The sequence below is a fragment of the Thunnus thynnus genome, chromosome 2, assembly GCF_963924715.1.
Source record: "Thunnus thynnus chromosome 2, fThuThy2.1, whole genome shotgun sequence".
Taxonomy (NCBI): domain Eukaryota; kingdom Metazoa; phylum Chordata; class Actinopteri; order Scombriformes; family Scombridae; genus Thunnus; species Thunnus thynnus.
Genome location: NC_089518.1, coordinates 35,026,871 through 35,042,634, shown reverse-complemented (window position 1 = coordinate 35,042,634; position 15,764 = coordinate 35,026,871). Strand labels below are relative to the sequence as shown.

The 15,764-nt window shown below is 37.2% G+C and overlaps 1 protein-coding gene across 2 annotated transcripts in view; it reads right to left on the bottom strand.

The window, feature by feature from the left end:
* Positions 1 to 14,746, bottom strand: part of rusc2 (RUN and SH3 domain containing 2) — a 43,917-nt gene extending 29,171 nt beyond the window's left edge. For both annotated transcript variants that reach the window (XM_067572143.1, XM_067572152.1), the window contains exon 1: positions 14,587 to 14,746. The gene's annotated coding sequence lies outside the window, so the exon portion shown is untranslated. The remainder of the gene's footprint in view (positions 1 to 14,586) is intronic.
* Between the last annotated feature and the right edge of the window lie 1,018 nt (positions 14,747 to 15,764).

Genomic DNA, 15,764 nt, shown 5'->3' with positions numbered 1-15,764 from the left:
TTCATACTATTTTTGAAATACTTTTTTTCTGAATGTGATACACCTGAAAACACTGGCTAAAACCAATGGTGTTGTACATTTTTCAGGTTGTTATCGTCCATAAGCAATATCTGTTGTACAGATTTGGAGAATTACAGTATTTTTGTCCTTATAGATACAAAAAATGTAATTAACCTCAACATGCTCTTCAAATATAACACATAACATATTATTAAGTTCATTACTTTTATGAGATATGGCCATTTAAAGGTATAGTTTGTATTGAGAAAGTTGGGAAATCTACAATATTATGCCTGAACATGAGTTATATTCACTCTCAGCTGGAAAAAACTATGAGTAATTTATTACTCATACATATTATTCAGGATGGCAAACCAACAAGAATCAGCTAAACGATAGAAAACATTGGCTGTGAGGCTGCTGGTTAGCTTGTAGAAACAACCGGCCACTGTGACGGGACACTAACCAGAAAGGTCCTGATCTCGTCTGGAAACCACAGACTGACGGGTGATTTATTTAAAAAAGGTCCAACTAGCCATTTCGGCTTTAAGTTGGAAGAAAATATTTTGGCAAAATGTGAAAATATGTGTGCCTAAAACATATATACAGGTACATACAGACACATGTATCCTAAGCTTGTTCAGCTTAATCTGTACATTCAAACGGAACAACCACAAATAATTAAGGATCCATTGAGGGTTCATGTAAAAGCAAATTAGCTTTGATTTTGGTAAAACCCACATTACTATGTTTCATCGTTTTGGAGAGCAGGGTGGGAAATTACTAATACTATTTATGAAGTATTCAAACAATGAGGAAAAGGAAAGAGAAGCTGTAACAAAGGACATCCTCCCTCTTATATCATCAGGGCTGTACTTCCAGGAATAATACTGAGACTGGGAGGGGGGCATCCGAGGGAAGGCGCACCCTCACCAGGCAGAGACAGACGACACCGCCACAGGGAGATCGCACTAACGATGACAGATCCACACTCACAGCTGGATGTTTATCGAATGCGGTCTTCAAATCTGAATGTTTAAACAATATAATAAGGGTAGAAAACAAACTTTCTGACCATACTTTTTTTCTAAAACTCAGACTAAACAAATGTTTGCTCAGGAGCTGAGATTTCTACCATCATAACTCTCATTCTCTTCTGGGGGAAAGTCACCATTGATTGAAACTTCAAGCAACCAATATTTCACATAATGGTACAGTATTATCCCTCTATTTCACAGTCTGTTAGAGCTCCTTTTGATGGTTCACTCATTTAACTCAATTTTAAAAAATGTTTTATGTCACTCAGGAGGATGGGAGGGGTGAAGAACTGAAGGTCATATTAAACCTGTCAGTTTTTAAGTACGCAATGGCAAAATGATGACCCTAAGGGTAAAAAATAAAATGAAAATTGAGCAAAGACCAAGATGAAAACATTGGTGCTGAAATACTTTCAACTATGTCATCAATAACATCGACGTTCTTCAACCTCAGAAATATAATGAAGATGTTGGTGAGACTCAAAAAAAAACAACTTTAAACTTCAAGTAGCTCAGACTACTGCATGCATGGTTTAGCTAATTTGCAGGTCAAAAGGCAATTAAGCGTGTAGGTTAAAACTGGCCTAAAATTTGGTTTAAAAGTCTTTTTTTTGTTTGTTTCATTAATATTCAACAATCTATATTTCAACATATAGTTAGAACCTGTTTCACATTTAAATACTGTGATCTAATGCTATTGAAACGACAGTTATAAGTAAACCAGACGTCCAACAAACTTTCAGTTTTCAACGAAATTCAGTTAAGTTTTAAACTCGATATCTGGATGCTTTTTAACCTGCAAAAAAAAGGTAACATATTTTGAACATTGTGCAGCTATTAATGGGAATGTCCTCTCCTTGAGTGCTGTCCGGCATTCTTGTTGCTATTCTTGTTTTATTTACAGTAATATGATGCTCTGAACAGCATTTGTGCAGCATTTTTACATTGTACAATGTTTGTAAAACGCATCTTTTTAATAGAATAGTTAAACATATTTGAATACTATGAAATATCCTGCAGCCTTTATTAAAAAGTTGGGACTTAATTTGGTTACCTGGTGAGCAGGTTGGTTAAACAACACCAGCTAAAGATTACTGACATTTCCAGGCTGCTGCTGATTCTCAGAAAAACAAACTGCACTGTCACTGCAAACTCATTTTTTCATGTATCCTCTGTTCAGACAGCCTCTGTCTCTCTCCTGTCTTAGCTGTCTGGTTGTTGAGTTACAGGCTCAGTGCTCTGTGTGTGTGTGTGTGTGTGTGTGTGTGTGTGTGCGTGTGTGTGTGTGGTTAACCGAATAAAAGAGCTTTTGTTTGTTGCACACATTCACCATCTCACAGCAGCGTCGAATGAAGCTAAACAAAAAGAGTGGACGAGCTAAAAAGAAGGAATGTTGAAAATGAACCATCTCGAAGTTTCGCGTGGACTTTTTAAAGTTGTCTCACGTCGCTGCCTCAACAAAACACAATTTGTTAAGCAGTAATTCTTTGTCTAGCCAGGAAGACACACAGTATGTTAAAATCTACATAGAAAAGTCGGGGAGAAAAAGTGAAAACAACCAGGAAATGACCTAATGTCACACTACTCTGAGCCATGTATTCAGGGTGGAAATTTCCCACCAACAGCAGCCAAGTGTTGGAAAGTTTTATGTAAGACACAACTGCAGGTTAATATACACAATTTAAAAAGGTAATGGTCAATTTGAAGACTCAACCCCTTCTAAACATTTCTGTTTTCTAGCATTACTTCTTAGAGCTGCAACTGACGTTTATTTTCATCGTCGATTAATCTTTTAGTTTATGAAATGTCAAAGAGTAGTGAAAAAACAACCAATTTCCAATTTTTCTCTGAGTCCAAAGCAACTTATTCAAATGTATTGTTTTGTCTAAAAGATACTGAATTTATAATAATATAAAAACAGAGAAAAGCAGTAAATCCTCAAAATATTATCTGATTATCAAAAGAGTTGCCGACTATGTCACTAATCTATTAATCAACTAATTGTTACACTTGTAATTCTTATTGTAAAACAACACAATTTTTTGTGTGTGATGCTAACAGACAGATAACAAGAGTCTATAGCAACAGTAGAGGCCCTGCGAGGCGATTAGAGGTACAACTAACAATTATTTTCATTATTGATTCATCTACCGATCATTCTCTCAATTCATCTTTTTGTCTATAAAATGTCAGAAACTAGTGCAGGACTCACGAATTTTGAATGAATCACCCAAACTTGCAGACAGTTCACTCCCATGTTATCTGAACTCTGAATCTCCTTATCAAAAACGGAGATGATGTCGATATATAAACTGTCACAGCTCCTTTCTTTGAAATCTTACAGACACATATCATATATCACTATCACCGCTGAAATCTCGGGTCGCTCAAGCTGAAAGTATTTTTTCGATGTGACTTTTAGTTTTTAAGTTATAAGAAGTTGTTTGGTGGGATATTCATGCTTCTATTGAACTTTTTCTACCTTTTCTACTTTTTTAAAATATTAAGCTTTTTTTTCAACAATTTATTACAATAGAAGTGAAAACATTGACAGTTTTACAGTTTAGCTTTCAGCGTTTTAGCAATGCATTTCAGCTCATAGCTTCCTTAGATAATGCAGTTCAGCTTCCAATCCTTGCAACTCATTTGACATTTCTGCATTTTCAGCAATGCTTTGCAGCTTCAAAGTGTTTAGCAATTCAGTTCATCTGTGTGATGTTAATACAAAGAATTTCTTCTTTCAGACTTTTCAGCCAATTTATTTTAACTTCCAGCTTTGAACATTTTAACGTTTACCTTCCAGCTTTTCTAACAATGTATTTTAACTCTTAAGTTTCTAGGTAATGCTGTTCAGCTTCCAATTCTGCCAGTTTTATATTTCAGCTTTCAGCTTTTACAAGCAAAATTCATTGCCTGTTTTAAGTTGTTTATCTTCTAATGTCTTGTTTTGTCTGATCAACAGTCCAAAATCCAAAATATTCAGATTACCATCAGGTATGACAGAGAAAAGCTTGAAATCCTCACATTTTAGAAGCTGCAACCAGCAAATGTTTGACATTTTTGCTTAAAAAATACTACCATTGAATTCGACATTCTGCTAGAAAACAAAATTAAGCCGAACGTTGTCAAGCTTTTTGCACAAAAATAAAAATGTTTGCACTAATCTGAAAGTACAGCTGAGGCTAAAAGGCATTCAGTCATTTGTTTTAGAGGTATCATATCACGAGTTATCCTGTGACCGAGAATCATAAAAGTCATCAGAATACATTGTCTGGGGAGCATAAATGTCTGTGTCGAATTTCATGGCAATCCATCCAATAGTTCTTGAGATATTTCATATATCATATGCGCTGTTATATGCTAGAAATGTGTTAGATGGAGCAGACACATGCCCAGTTGGCCCATGTGGAACCCTGATAAAACCAATAAGGAAGCCATAAATCTACCAGATACAGACTGACTCATGAGTTAGCTATAATCAGAACAAATGTCTTTCAACCTTAGCATCCTGTAGAAGTTTCAAAGCTTCCACTTTCGTTTCCTATCTGCTTTGAGACAAAGAAAATCACCAGCAATTTAACCTTCTAGCCCTTTTCACTCTGCTATTAAATTTTATTTCCTTATTTACTGTGATATTTTGTGTTGAGCTGATGGAAATGTGTTGAAGTTGAAAAACAAAAACAGGTGGCACTGAATAGAATATGCTGGTGTGAACTGATTTCCATGTACTACTTGATAAAGCGAAATGTGAAGCCTTATTGATCCCGGTAGGAAAAAATGCTCTCATCCCTTCCCTCCTTCACAGCTCATAGATCCCTGAAGATGGAGGGGAAACTGTTTCATCATCAACATCAATAAATTACCACACTGATGGTGAGTCATTAGTGGAATTACATAATTTATCGGAAACCTCCACTGACCTCTATAGTGCATTTTACATCAGGATATGCCAGATATACTGATTGCCTTATGGCACAATAGCAAAACAAGGTTGCTTTTCTTTCAGAGCAAACTGAGCAGAGGCATATTCCCCTTTTACTCGTAAAGTTTCTGAGAACTTTATGAAGCCAAAGACAAATCCCACAAGACAGACAGAAGTGAGCTTTAAAGGAAATGTGGTTCATGTTTTGAGAGTAACACATATGTACATGAGATATACACTTACACACGAGCACTAACAATGAACATGTCAATCTCTTCAACTATCTGTGTGTTGTCAAGCGAGCTAAAGATGGGAACATGACCTTGATCCAAGCTTCCCCAAAGGCTTAACGACAGTTTCCCTCCTAGGCTGTTTCTCTTTCTGAACTTGAAGAGCTTACAGACGCTTGCATAACAGTCGAGTAACATGCTGCCACTACTGACAGGTATTAGTGTTAGCTGACATATCACACAGCAGGAGGAAAGAGGCAGGCAGAAGCTGACTGCTTAAGGACATTTGCAACAGATTATCTTTATTTAAAAAATTACACAGTGTCTTCTGCATACATGATAACTTCGGTATTCTGCAGTAGCAAGAAACTGAGTGTTGACAATTGTCTTTATGGTATTGATTTCAGTGTGTTTTCTGTAAATCCTTCAGCAAAACCAAATGTCATCTTATGGACCAAAATTGTGTGAATTTAAATTTTAAAGCATAGGCTGGTTTCAGTCACATAATTCTACTTTGCCAAATTAATTGTAAAAGCTAATAGGCATGAACACTGATGGTCAACAACAGAATGCTAAATGAATATTTATTTATAATAAACTAATACTAATATACTTTATTTACATGGCAGTTTTCAAAACAGTTACAATAAAAAGACACAAACAGATTAAAACTGTTGTTTTAAAAGTGATTTTAAAGTTAAGTGTTTAGTTAAAAATTCCCAAAATGTAAAATTCTCAAGAACTACGGCAAGCAGTGATGTTATAAGATTACTGATGATGTATTTTGACATTATCCGGTGCAATGTGGAAGAGTTGTATGACACTAAGAAGTTGACAGAAATGTGTCAAACTACAGAGGAAATTGTTCAACTTTTGTTTTGTAATGAAAGATCACTTTACTTTTCCTTTTAGTCCATTATGCATTTGAGCTCTGCTGTAATAGTATCCCATTGTAAACCCTGCGTTAAGTGGCTATGGCCTCGGCAGTATCAGCGTTACTTCATTTTGAAATGATTTGACTCACTTCTGTTTTCACATTACTTTTGGATTTGTAAGATTTATACATTACGTTTAGCTTTACTGAAAAAAAAAATAGAGTGGTGTTATTCTTTTCCCAATGCCTTGAAGCACATTAGTTTAGAAGAAATCTCCCCACAGGGATTAATTAGGTATGATTAACACACTGACGTACAGGCTTCTAAACTTACTTTAACACAAATACACAGGCTATGTTAAGACACCAACATAAACATCATGAGGCTAGAATATCTCATTTGTAAAAGCTGCAGATCTCTTCTCTGTCAACCATCACGTCTCTCACTCTGTGCCGTCTCTGTCACTCTTCTCTTTCTCTGGTCCAGCTCCAAGCACTCTCTTTCTTGCCTCCTTTCGATCCATCATACTTTACCCTCTTCTCCCCCATCCCCTATCCCCCCCCCCTACTCCTCAGCTTCACTAAATCCCTGCTCCCCTACTTTCTCTCTATCTCTCTCTGCTTCTCTTTCATCCACTGTGTGTGTGCACTGCAGTGTAATACGTCTTTACTTTACCCACTTCTGCCTCCCTTATCATCTTCCTCCCTCCCTCCCTCCTTCCTTCATCTCTCTCTTCTCTCTCCTCCCATATTGCCGCACAGACTAATATCCAACCAAGATGGACTGCAGATGGTTTCACCCAGATCACCCCACAAAAACACAATTACGCTTTTAGCGTAGGAGGCAGCAGCAGAAATCACAACCATCAGCTCATCTTTTCAATTTTGCAAAAGAAAAAACCCGGAAGATTTAAGGGGAACAAGTTTCATCAACTTATACTACAGTTGTCATTCTGCCTCTCTCATTGTATATTAGCTTGTGTCGACTCTGCCGCATGTACAGTGAGTCAGACTGTTGTGTTTACTGTAGTATGTGGACTATACAGTAATTCCTTCTCTGAAACTGAGGCATCATTTGCTCTATCAATCAATTGCTATTATTGAGACTTATTTATCTTTGAGTATGAGAATGTAGGACTGTGTGATATCATGATTTTAATAAGGATATTTTCCATAACAGATATGTATCTAGATATGGCAGATAAATACAAGTAAATGACAGAAAATTAATTGGCAACTATTATAAAAATGGCAAATATTTGCTGGTTTTAGCTTCTCAAAAGTGATGATGTAATGCTTTTCTTTGTTGAACATGATGGTAATCTGATTTTCTTTGGGTTTTGGGCTGTTGATCGAACAAAACAGGACACATGAAGACGTCACTTTTAACTCTGGGAAATTATAACGAGCATTCTTCGTCATTCAATCAAGAAAATAACGGGCAGATTAATCAATAATGAAAATCATTCTTAGTCGCAGCCCTAATTTAATCAATAAAATGTCAGAAAACAGTTTAAAATGCCCGTCAACCGAGATGACATCATCAAATTTGTCCAACCAAGAGTCCAAAACCTAAAGATACCTGAAACCAGAGAATTTACTGTTACAGTTAACAATCAAGCAATAATCAAATGATGTGATTCAAAGTCAGAATGTCTGCAGTAGGAAAGGAAAGCTCTATCATCGGCTGAGTCTTGCCTTTACTCCTCTGATGAGCAATATTAATCTCTTCATCAACTACTACTCAAACTACAAAGACACCAAAGAATCAGAGTGTGTGGAGGCTAATTATGAGGAACCAGAGATGCATTCTTAAAGGATTTATATTCTTATTCATTTTAATTCAAATTTAAATATTGAAATTTGTACTGAACTTGTATTTGTGGTAGTTGTCGGAGGAAGTTATGGCCTCTCTCTCCCTACGTATCTCCACCCTGATTCAGCAGCTGAGCTACCAGTCGTCATAGACTGTTGTTCACTTCCACGCAACAGCACAATGAAAATGTCCACGGTATATTGATAGTGTTCCAGCAGCCCTCGGTGCTCTTTCACAGTCAGACAAATGAGCATGGAATACAGAGCAGGCCGGGGTGACATTCATCTATTCCTGTAATAAACACATATTCAGACACACACACGCACACAGCTCTCCCAAACAGTCATCTGAGTGCCTTTAAACCAGTGAAGCATTGCAGGCCGAGAGCCATGAAAGGAACTGAACTACCATAACAAGCTAGAGGGTAAAAGCTGTGTGTGCTTGTGTGTGTGTGTGTGTGTGTTTGTGTGTGTGATTCAAAAGTCTTGAAAAATGCAGCTGCACATCCACCATCCATATAATTATTTTCCTTCCAGGAACACAAATTATGGCCATGTCCTTACATTTTGACTCAATGTACTCAATACCCAACTGTAAGAAACAGAGTATTACATTTTCATATATATGATTGGATCACTGTTATTACTGATGCATTCATGCATTCATTTGATTTTGAATGTGTGAACATATGTAAAAATGCCACCTTCAAGTCAAAATCCAGGGCTTCAGCCTGCTCTGAACGCTTCATTTGCAAAGTTACCTCTACTTCCTCCTTGTGAGGACATCAGATTGTTTGCGTGTGCCCACAAACGGCCGTCTGTTCTGTAGCCGTTAAGGTTGTTCACGTTGTCCACTCGTATATTTCGGATCGGATTCAGGCCTGAACATTGTAGGGATGTATGTATGTGAAAAAGAAACAACTATTGTTTGTTTACATAGCCTCCAGAGCCCTCTGAGAACAAAGTGGACTCATCAAGAGGTGGGGTCTTAAAGAGACAGGAGCTAAAACGGCCTGTTTCAGACAGAGGCTGAACCGAGGGGCTGCATAAAGGGCCAGTATCAATTATATAAGGAGTTATTATAACTGTAAAACATGCAAAGGTATTCCAGTAGAGCCCCAGATGATAAATATAGACCTGGAAATGTGCAGAATAACCCCTTTAAAATCTGCAAAGTATTTGTAACGTGATACATGTAGTGGAGTAAAAAGTACAGCATTTCCCTCTGAGATGTTGTGGAGTTAGCATAAAGTAAAGTGGAATACTCAAGTGGAGTACAAGTACCTCAAAATTGTACTTAATTAGTTTAAATGTACTTACGTTCCACCACACACACACAAATGTAATTCTCTCACCCTAAAAAGTATAAGAAAGTTTCAAAAGGACCCTTATTCATCGTGAAACCTTGGCAATACTTCCATAAACCCAAAGTGGTTCATCTAAAGGTCACACCACCAAATGCCTGCAGAAGCTACACGTGGGTTCAGCTGGCTGTGAAGACACACTGTCCTATGACTCATTTCTATGGCTTTTTTATTTACAGGGAGAGCTAACATGAGGTTAAAGAGTTTTTGAGCACTGTCTGGTTTGTAGGTTTAAAAACTCTTTTGAATCCACTGCACTTCCAAATAAAAAGCCAGTCTTTTCACGATAAACCAATGCAGACTAATAATGTTCTGCACTGTGGAAATGACTTTAAACAGCAGGAGGAATTAAAGTGCAGCCACGGAAGTGGTTAGAAGTTAGACGGGGAGGCGCTGAACCATCAGCTACGATGGATTTAAGGGGAATTTATGGCTGCAATTAACATCAACTTACATTAATATACATGGGTCATTTCAGTCTCCCTCTGAAATCATATTTTTAATTTCAATCATTTTAATTTCGTGGACACTGAAGTCTCAACGGGAGCTGGATCGTCCAAGCACAACTGGTATGACTTGCGTGTTTTTTATAGTATCTCAATAATAGAGAGTTCAGAGAAAAAAATGCTTTTGGGATGTTGGCACACCTTGAAAAAGTTCCGAGAATAATTATGCTGTTGAAATGTTATCCTTCAACATTGGACAGCCTCCAAAACAAGCCAACACCTTTTTTTTTTTTTTTTTTCCATTGAGTGCAGCTGCAGATAACAGAATGTTGAAAAACTCTATTTAGGGAAACTAGATAACACATAATAGAACCTGCATGGATAACTGCATACAGTGCCATTACAAATCTGAGATACTCACATGACAGATTAAATCTAAGTACACATTCACACATATCAAACACAAACACACATACAAACACATAGAGAAACTATGCGCATCCGGACTCTGCAGGCACTCCAGTTGCATAACATGAAGAGACACATTCCCAGATCTGGAAGAGCAGCTGAACACGGAGAGCAGACACGTCGCCTGACACACCGAGTCAGTTGCTGTTTGATGTGGACAGATTTCAGCATCGGTCTCTTAAACTACTGCTGTAAATGACTTTCACTATGATTTAAAGCTAATAATTAATGTAATAAGTGGCACTGAAATGATTAGTCAATCAACAGCAATAAATTTTAATTACTGAGTAAACATTTAAGTAATTTATCAATCACAAATGCCAAACAATCTCTTCTTCCAGCTTGCCAAATGTGAGGTTGTGCTGCTGCTTTATATCACTGTTAATTAAATATATTTGGGTTTTGGAGTGTTGGTTGGATAAAAGAAGCAAATCTTTGTTTTCTAAAGTAAGTGGTTAATAAATTAATCAAAAATAAATCTTACTTGTAGCCCTTATACAAAGTCATGGTAGTGCGCAGGAGAAAGTGACCGTTACTGATCTACCAGCAACTTTCAGCACTACCACTCAGTATCTAGACACTTTAACAAGACTGACCTTTTGGGTTTAGTGACGGAGATATTAGCTAACCAAGAGGAATCCAAACAAACAAACACATCTATGTTTACCTTAAGACAGGTATATTGATCTGATAACTGCAAATCTACAACATTGTAGCTTTGAATCCTGGTTTTTAAAAAAAAACAGTTTGGGTCTCTAGTGTTGTTTTAGGGTAATATCGTGACCTTACATGTAGCTCTAGGATGACTTTTAATCAGTGAGTTCAGTTCATTTCTGCTTGATCAGGGCAGCGTGGATGTTTGATTTCATGCAAAGCTTTCTGACTACCAAAAAAAAAAGTCTCCTTCCACTCATTTACCAAACATTTTTCTTGGTTTAGCTCCTGCGGGGAGGCTTAACCGCAGTAGTAAAGAAGATGACAGGAGGCAGACTCAGAGACTTAAAGAGGGTTATTAATTTTCACTGTGAAGCAAAAAGTACACATGTCTCCAAAACTGGAACAAAAAAACAAATAGCTAAATCAAAATTGGCTTAACTCAGGAATCCACACAACTCAACAAACTCCAAACAAAGTTACACAGTCGTCCAACAAACTCTCCCCTTAAACAGGCCCTCTAATCTACTGCAGTCAGTTTGGCAGAAACATATTTCTCTCAGGGGTGCGGTTTGTCTTACTTTTCTAAATTATTCTCAACCGCCTGAGCTTTGCACGCCAAATAATTTCTTCTAAAACTTGCGACTGGTCCTAGTGTACTGGTGTTACAGCTACTGTGACAAAGATCTTGTTTTATCCAGTGTAGGGCTGCAATTAACAGTTATTTATATCAATTAATCTGTCTTATTTTCTCTATTTAACTTTTAAAATGTCAGATAATAGTGAAAAATGCTGCTTTAATTTCCAAGAGCCCATGATAATATCTTCAAATCTCTTGTTTTGTCTGACGAACAGTCCAAAACCCAAAGATATTCAGTTCACAAAGCAGCAAATCTTCGCATTTGAGAAGCAAATGTTTGGCATTTTTGCTTAAAAAATTACTAAAACGATCATTCAATTATCAAAACAGTTGCTAGCGATCGATTAATCTGCTTATCGTTGCTGCTCTAACAGTCCAAAATCTAAAAGATATTCAGTTTACTATCATGTATGACAAATCCTCAACTTTGCGAAGCTGCAACTAGCAAATTCTTAGCATTTTTGCTTTAAAAAACAACAATTATTCAATCATTAAACATTTGTAATGCAATTAACATATAGGAAAAGCGACAATATCTGCAGGCAGTGACTTTCTGCAAAACTACTGTAATAAATATACTGCACAAGTATGCAGGCTGCCAACATGTGGACATGCTAAATCATTCTGTAAACAAATCTGAATCTTCTGGAGAGCAGAGAGCAAGAAAAAAAAAAAAGAGTTTACATAACAGGAGGATAGCTATGTAGTGTACTATCTCCTGCTGAGATTATCTATCAAGTCTCTCTAGCAGCATAGAGGCAGTGGGGTAAGTAGACCACCCAGCAGATTAACCTACATGTTGAACCACTGTGGGTTCTTTAAGTCTTAAGTATGCAAAAATATGACAAATACTGCAGTTATTCAGTAACAACACCTCCGAGTCTCTCACAAAACACAACGTATAACAAGGTGACTGAAAGATTACTTCACTTGCATGATTATTGTGATAATATATATTTTATTAACTTATTAATCAAGCAGCAAAACATACTGGTTAGTGCAGAAAACAAGACATGACGTTATTAAGCCGTGCAGGCCAGTAAACTAATCTGCATTCCCACAACATTGCATGTAATGGACCTCAAGACACCGACAGCATAAACCAACCAGGATATATCAGGAAGTACAACTAGTCCGCCGTCAAAATAAAGGCTGGGAGTGTAGATTCACTGCGCAACAATAATCAAAATACTTAACATATCAGATCATTACATTTTTATAAAAAGTATAACACAAACAAAAAGTAGAACGTAAAGTAAAAGTAAACTTGTAGCTGTGTATAGATACTATGGATATTATTGCATTTCATGAGTGTTTTGTCAATAAGACTTCATTTTTTTACAGCATTTCTTACAGTATATGCAATAACAGATATATAATTGCCTTCTGTTTATGCTGTAGGTCTCCCTTTTATGACTGTTTGCCCTAAATTTGACTTTTATTTAATTAGTTTTTGGCTGCCATATTTTCATTTGCATGTCACTCTATGTACTGTAAGGGACACATCAAGGAAAGCATAAATAATGACTCATAACTGATTTAATTTCCATACAATGTTTTAACTCTTTATGAATATTGTGTTAAAGTTGCAGTGTGTAGAATTTAGTAGCATAAAGCAGAACGGACTCGGCAGACATAGAGCATAATATTGAGCAGGTCCTCTTCGACGGAGCCCGCCATGTTGTGCTACCATGTTTCTACAGTAGCCCAGAACAGACAAAAAACCAAACACTGGCTCTAAAGAGAGCCTTTTGTATTTTTCACAAGCTGCAACCTCACCACTAGATGTCACTAAATCTTACACATTGGTCCTTTAATTCTTATTTATATTATAAAATAGGACATTAAAGGGCCATTTCGCTGATTTTCAACCATATCTCTAGCTATCCGAATTAGGGATATAGTGTGAAAATCATCTGCAGTTGTTGCCAATGTTCTCTGTGTCTCTGGGGCATTAGCAGTAAAATCTGTTGTTCTTTCGACACTAGCACTATCATTGGACGTGTAGTTGGGAGCAAGGAAGAACTTGCGGTTATTTCAGCTTGGATTTCTAGTCTCTGCGTCTGGGTAGCCAGGGGGTGTGCTCTAGATGCCGCTCAGAAACCAAACTTCCTCTTCACCTATATTGAAAACTAGCTACATTTCTAAAAAGCGCAAACAGCATCCCAAGATATGTGTGCAGAGGATGTTCTGGACAGGGCTACATTTTACAGCGTTTTGGCTGACTCGGTATTTACTTGAGTATATGGCCGGAGAAATGCAGCAGAGAGAGGCCAAGGCTGCGGCTGCATTAGCAGGGCAAGAGGATATGACCGGCGCAATGCATCCTGGTACATGTAGGCACTGCTGGCACGACTACATGAGCAGGAAAACTCAGCTTTCTCGGTCAATACAGCACGCACTGAGGAATTTATAGCTTCAGTTGACCACATTTACCTTCAACACTGATTGGACATCCACATAAAACGTGGTGATATGTCCCTTTAATAAACCAAATAACTCAAGAGTTTCAAATCTCACTCAGCTCATCCCAGGCTTTTATTCTGTAGGATTTCGACGGAAGTCTTAATACGTCATTCTAATGAACTTGATAACGGCTGTTTGTAGAGATGTGGATCAATATGGTGATAACAAGGGTGCAGGCCGCTGATGTGTCAGCGATAAAACCGTTCAGTTTGTCATGAAGGAACAAAAACTGTCTCTTATTGTCTAATTGTGTATTTTAATCCAGACTCCACTGAATTTTAACCCATAAACGAGCGATGAAACACCGCAGATGTGTCAAACGGTTCCCTATACGCTTCGCCGCCTTTGTGCCACTGCGATAAAAACACATAACGCCACCAACCAAGCTAGCAACACATATCCTCTTAATATTATCATCTCTGAATTAAACGTTACACGAAAATAATATTCTGTTAAGAGACGACAAGGCTGTTAAGAGCGGAAAATACGGGTTTGAAAGCCGAGGCTGCGTCTCTCCCGTTATGACCGACCGAGGCATCATTTTTTCAGCCTCCGACGCGATGCTGCTGCTGCTGAGCGGAGCCTTTTTCTCCCGTTTTGCTCCGTCGGTTCTTCACCGATTCTGACACCGAAAAAACCCACCATTAAAATCATCATTAAACACACTCACCTTGTTCCGGATGGTCGGCAGTTGGTCTGTTTTCGATATAAAACATGTATAGCTGGTAGATAACCGGGCTGGTGGGGCTGCTAGTCCTCAACGTGTGGGAATATTGTTTTCTCACTGCGAGACTGCAGGACAGACAGCGGCGGTGCATCGCAGGATGGGCAGGGCCGGAGCGACGTCAGCCTGAGGTCACAGCTTGGTCCCAGACTGATTATCTAATCCTGGGTGGGACGACTGGCATACAATCACAGGCCTGTCACCTCAACCACGGATACAATCAGTGCTGGAAGAAGATTCAGATACTTATGTAAAAGTACAAATACAGCAACATAAAAAAAATACTCCATTACAAGTAAAAATCATTAAAAATCCTACTTAAGTAAAGGTATTCGCAGCAAAATGTAGTTAAAGTATTGCGATAAAAGTAGTTGTTTGGTCCCTCTGACTTATATATTATTATATATTGTATTTTAAAAGCTTGTTATATTATCCATTGTGTCAAATCATCATCTGAAAAGTGACTAAAGTTGTCAAATGAATGTTGTGGAGTAGAAAGTACAATATTTCCCTCTGAAATGTAGTGGAGTGGAACTATAAAGTAGTATAAAATAGAAGTACTCAAGTACAAGTACCTCAAAAATGTACTTAAGTAGCTACAGTATTCTTGAGTAAATATACTTTCCACTGTTCGTATACTACTACTACTACTACTAATAATAATAATAATAATAATAATAATAATAATGATAATAGTAATAATAATAATAACAATATCAACAATTGTTGTAGCACTATTGTCAGTAATATTATTATAGTGTTACTGTGAACCTAATTAGGGTTGTCAAAAATTCTTGTGATTTCCTAAAATAAAAATATTGAATAAACTCAAACACTGGTTGGAGTGAAATTAAAATCCTTTAAATATTTATTAAGAATATACATTTTCATATACTTGATAATCTGAATTAGATGAATTTACAGAAGAAAAAGTTGCAAACATCATAACAAATGGAATGTAAAAGAAATTTAAAAAAAACAAATAAACTGGTAAAAATTCTTTGGCTTCTACCATCTGAAGCTCTGCCATTTTGTATTTTAATGGCAGTACCAATCTGTCTTCAGCTGTTCCTGCATTACAGCAACTAGGAATGTAGAAACAAAGTCATCACATACACAGCCTA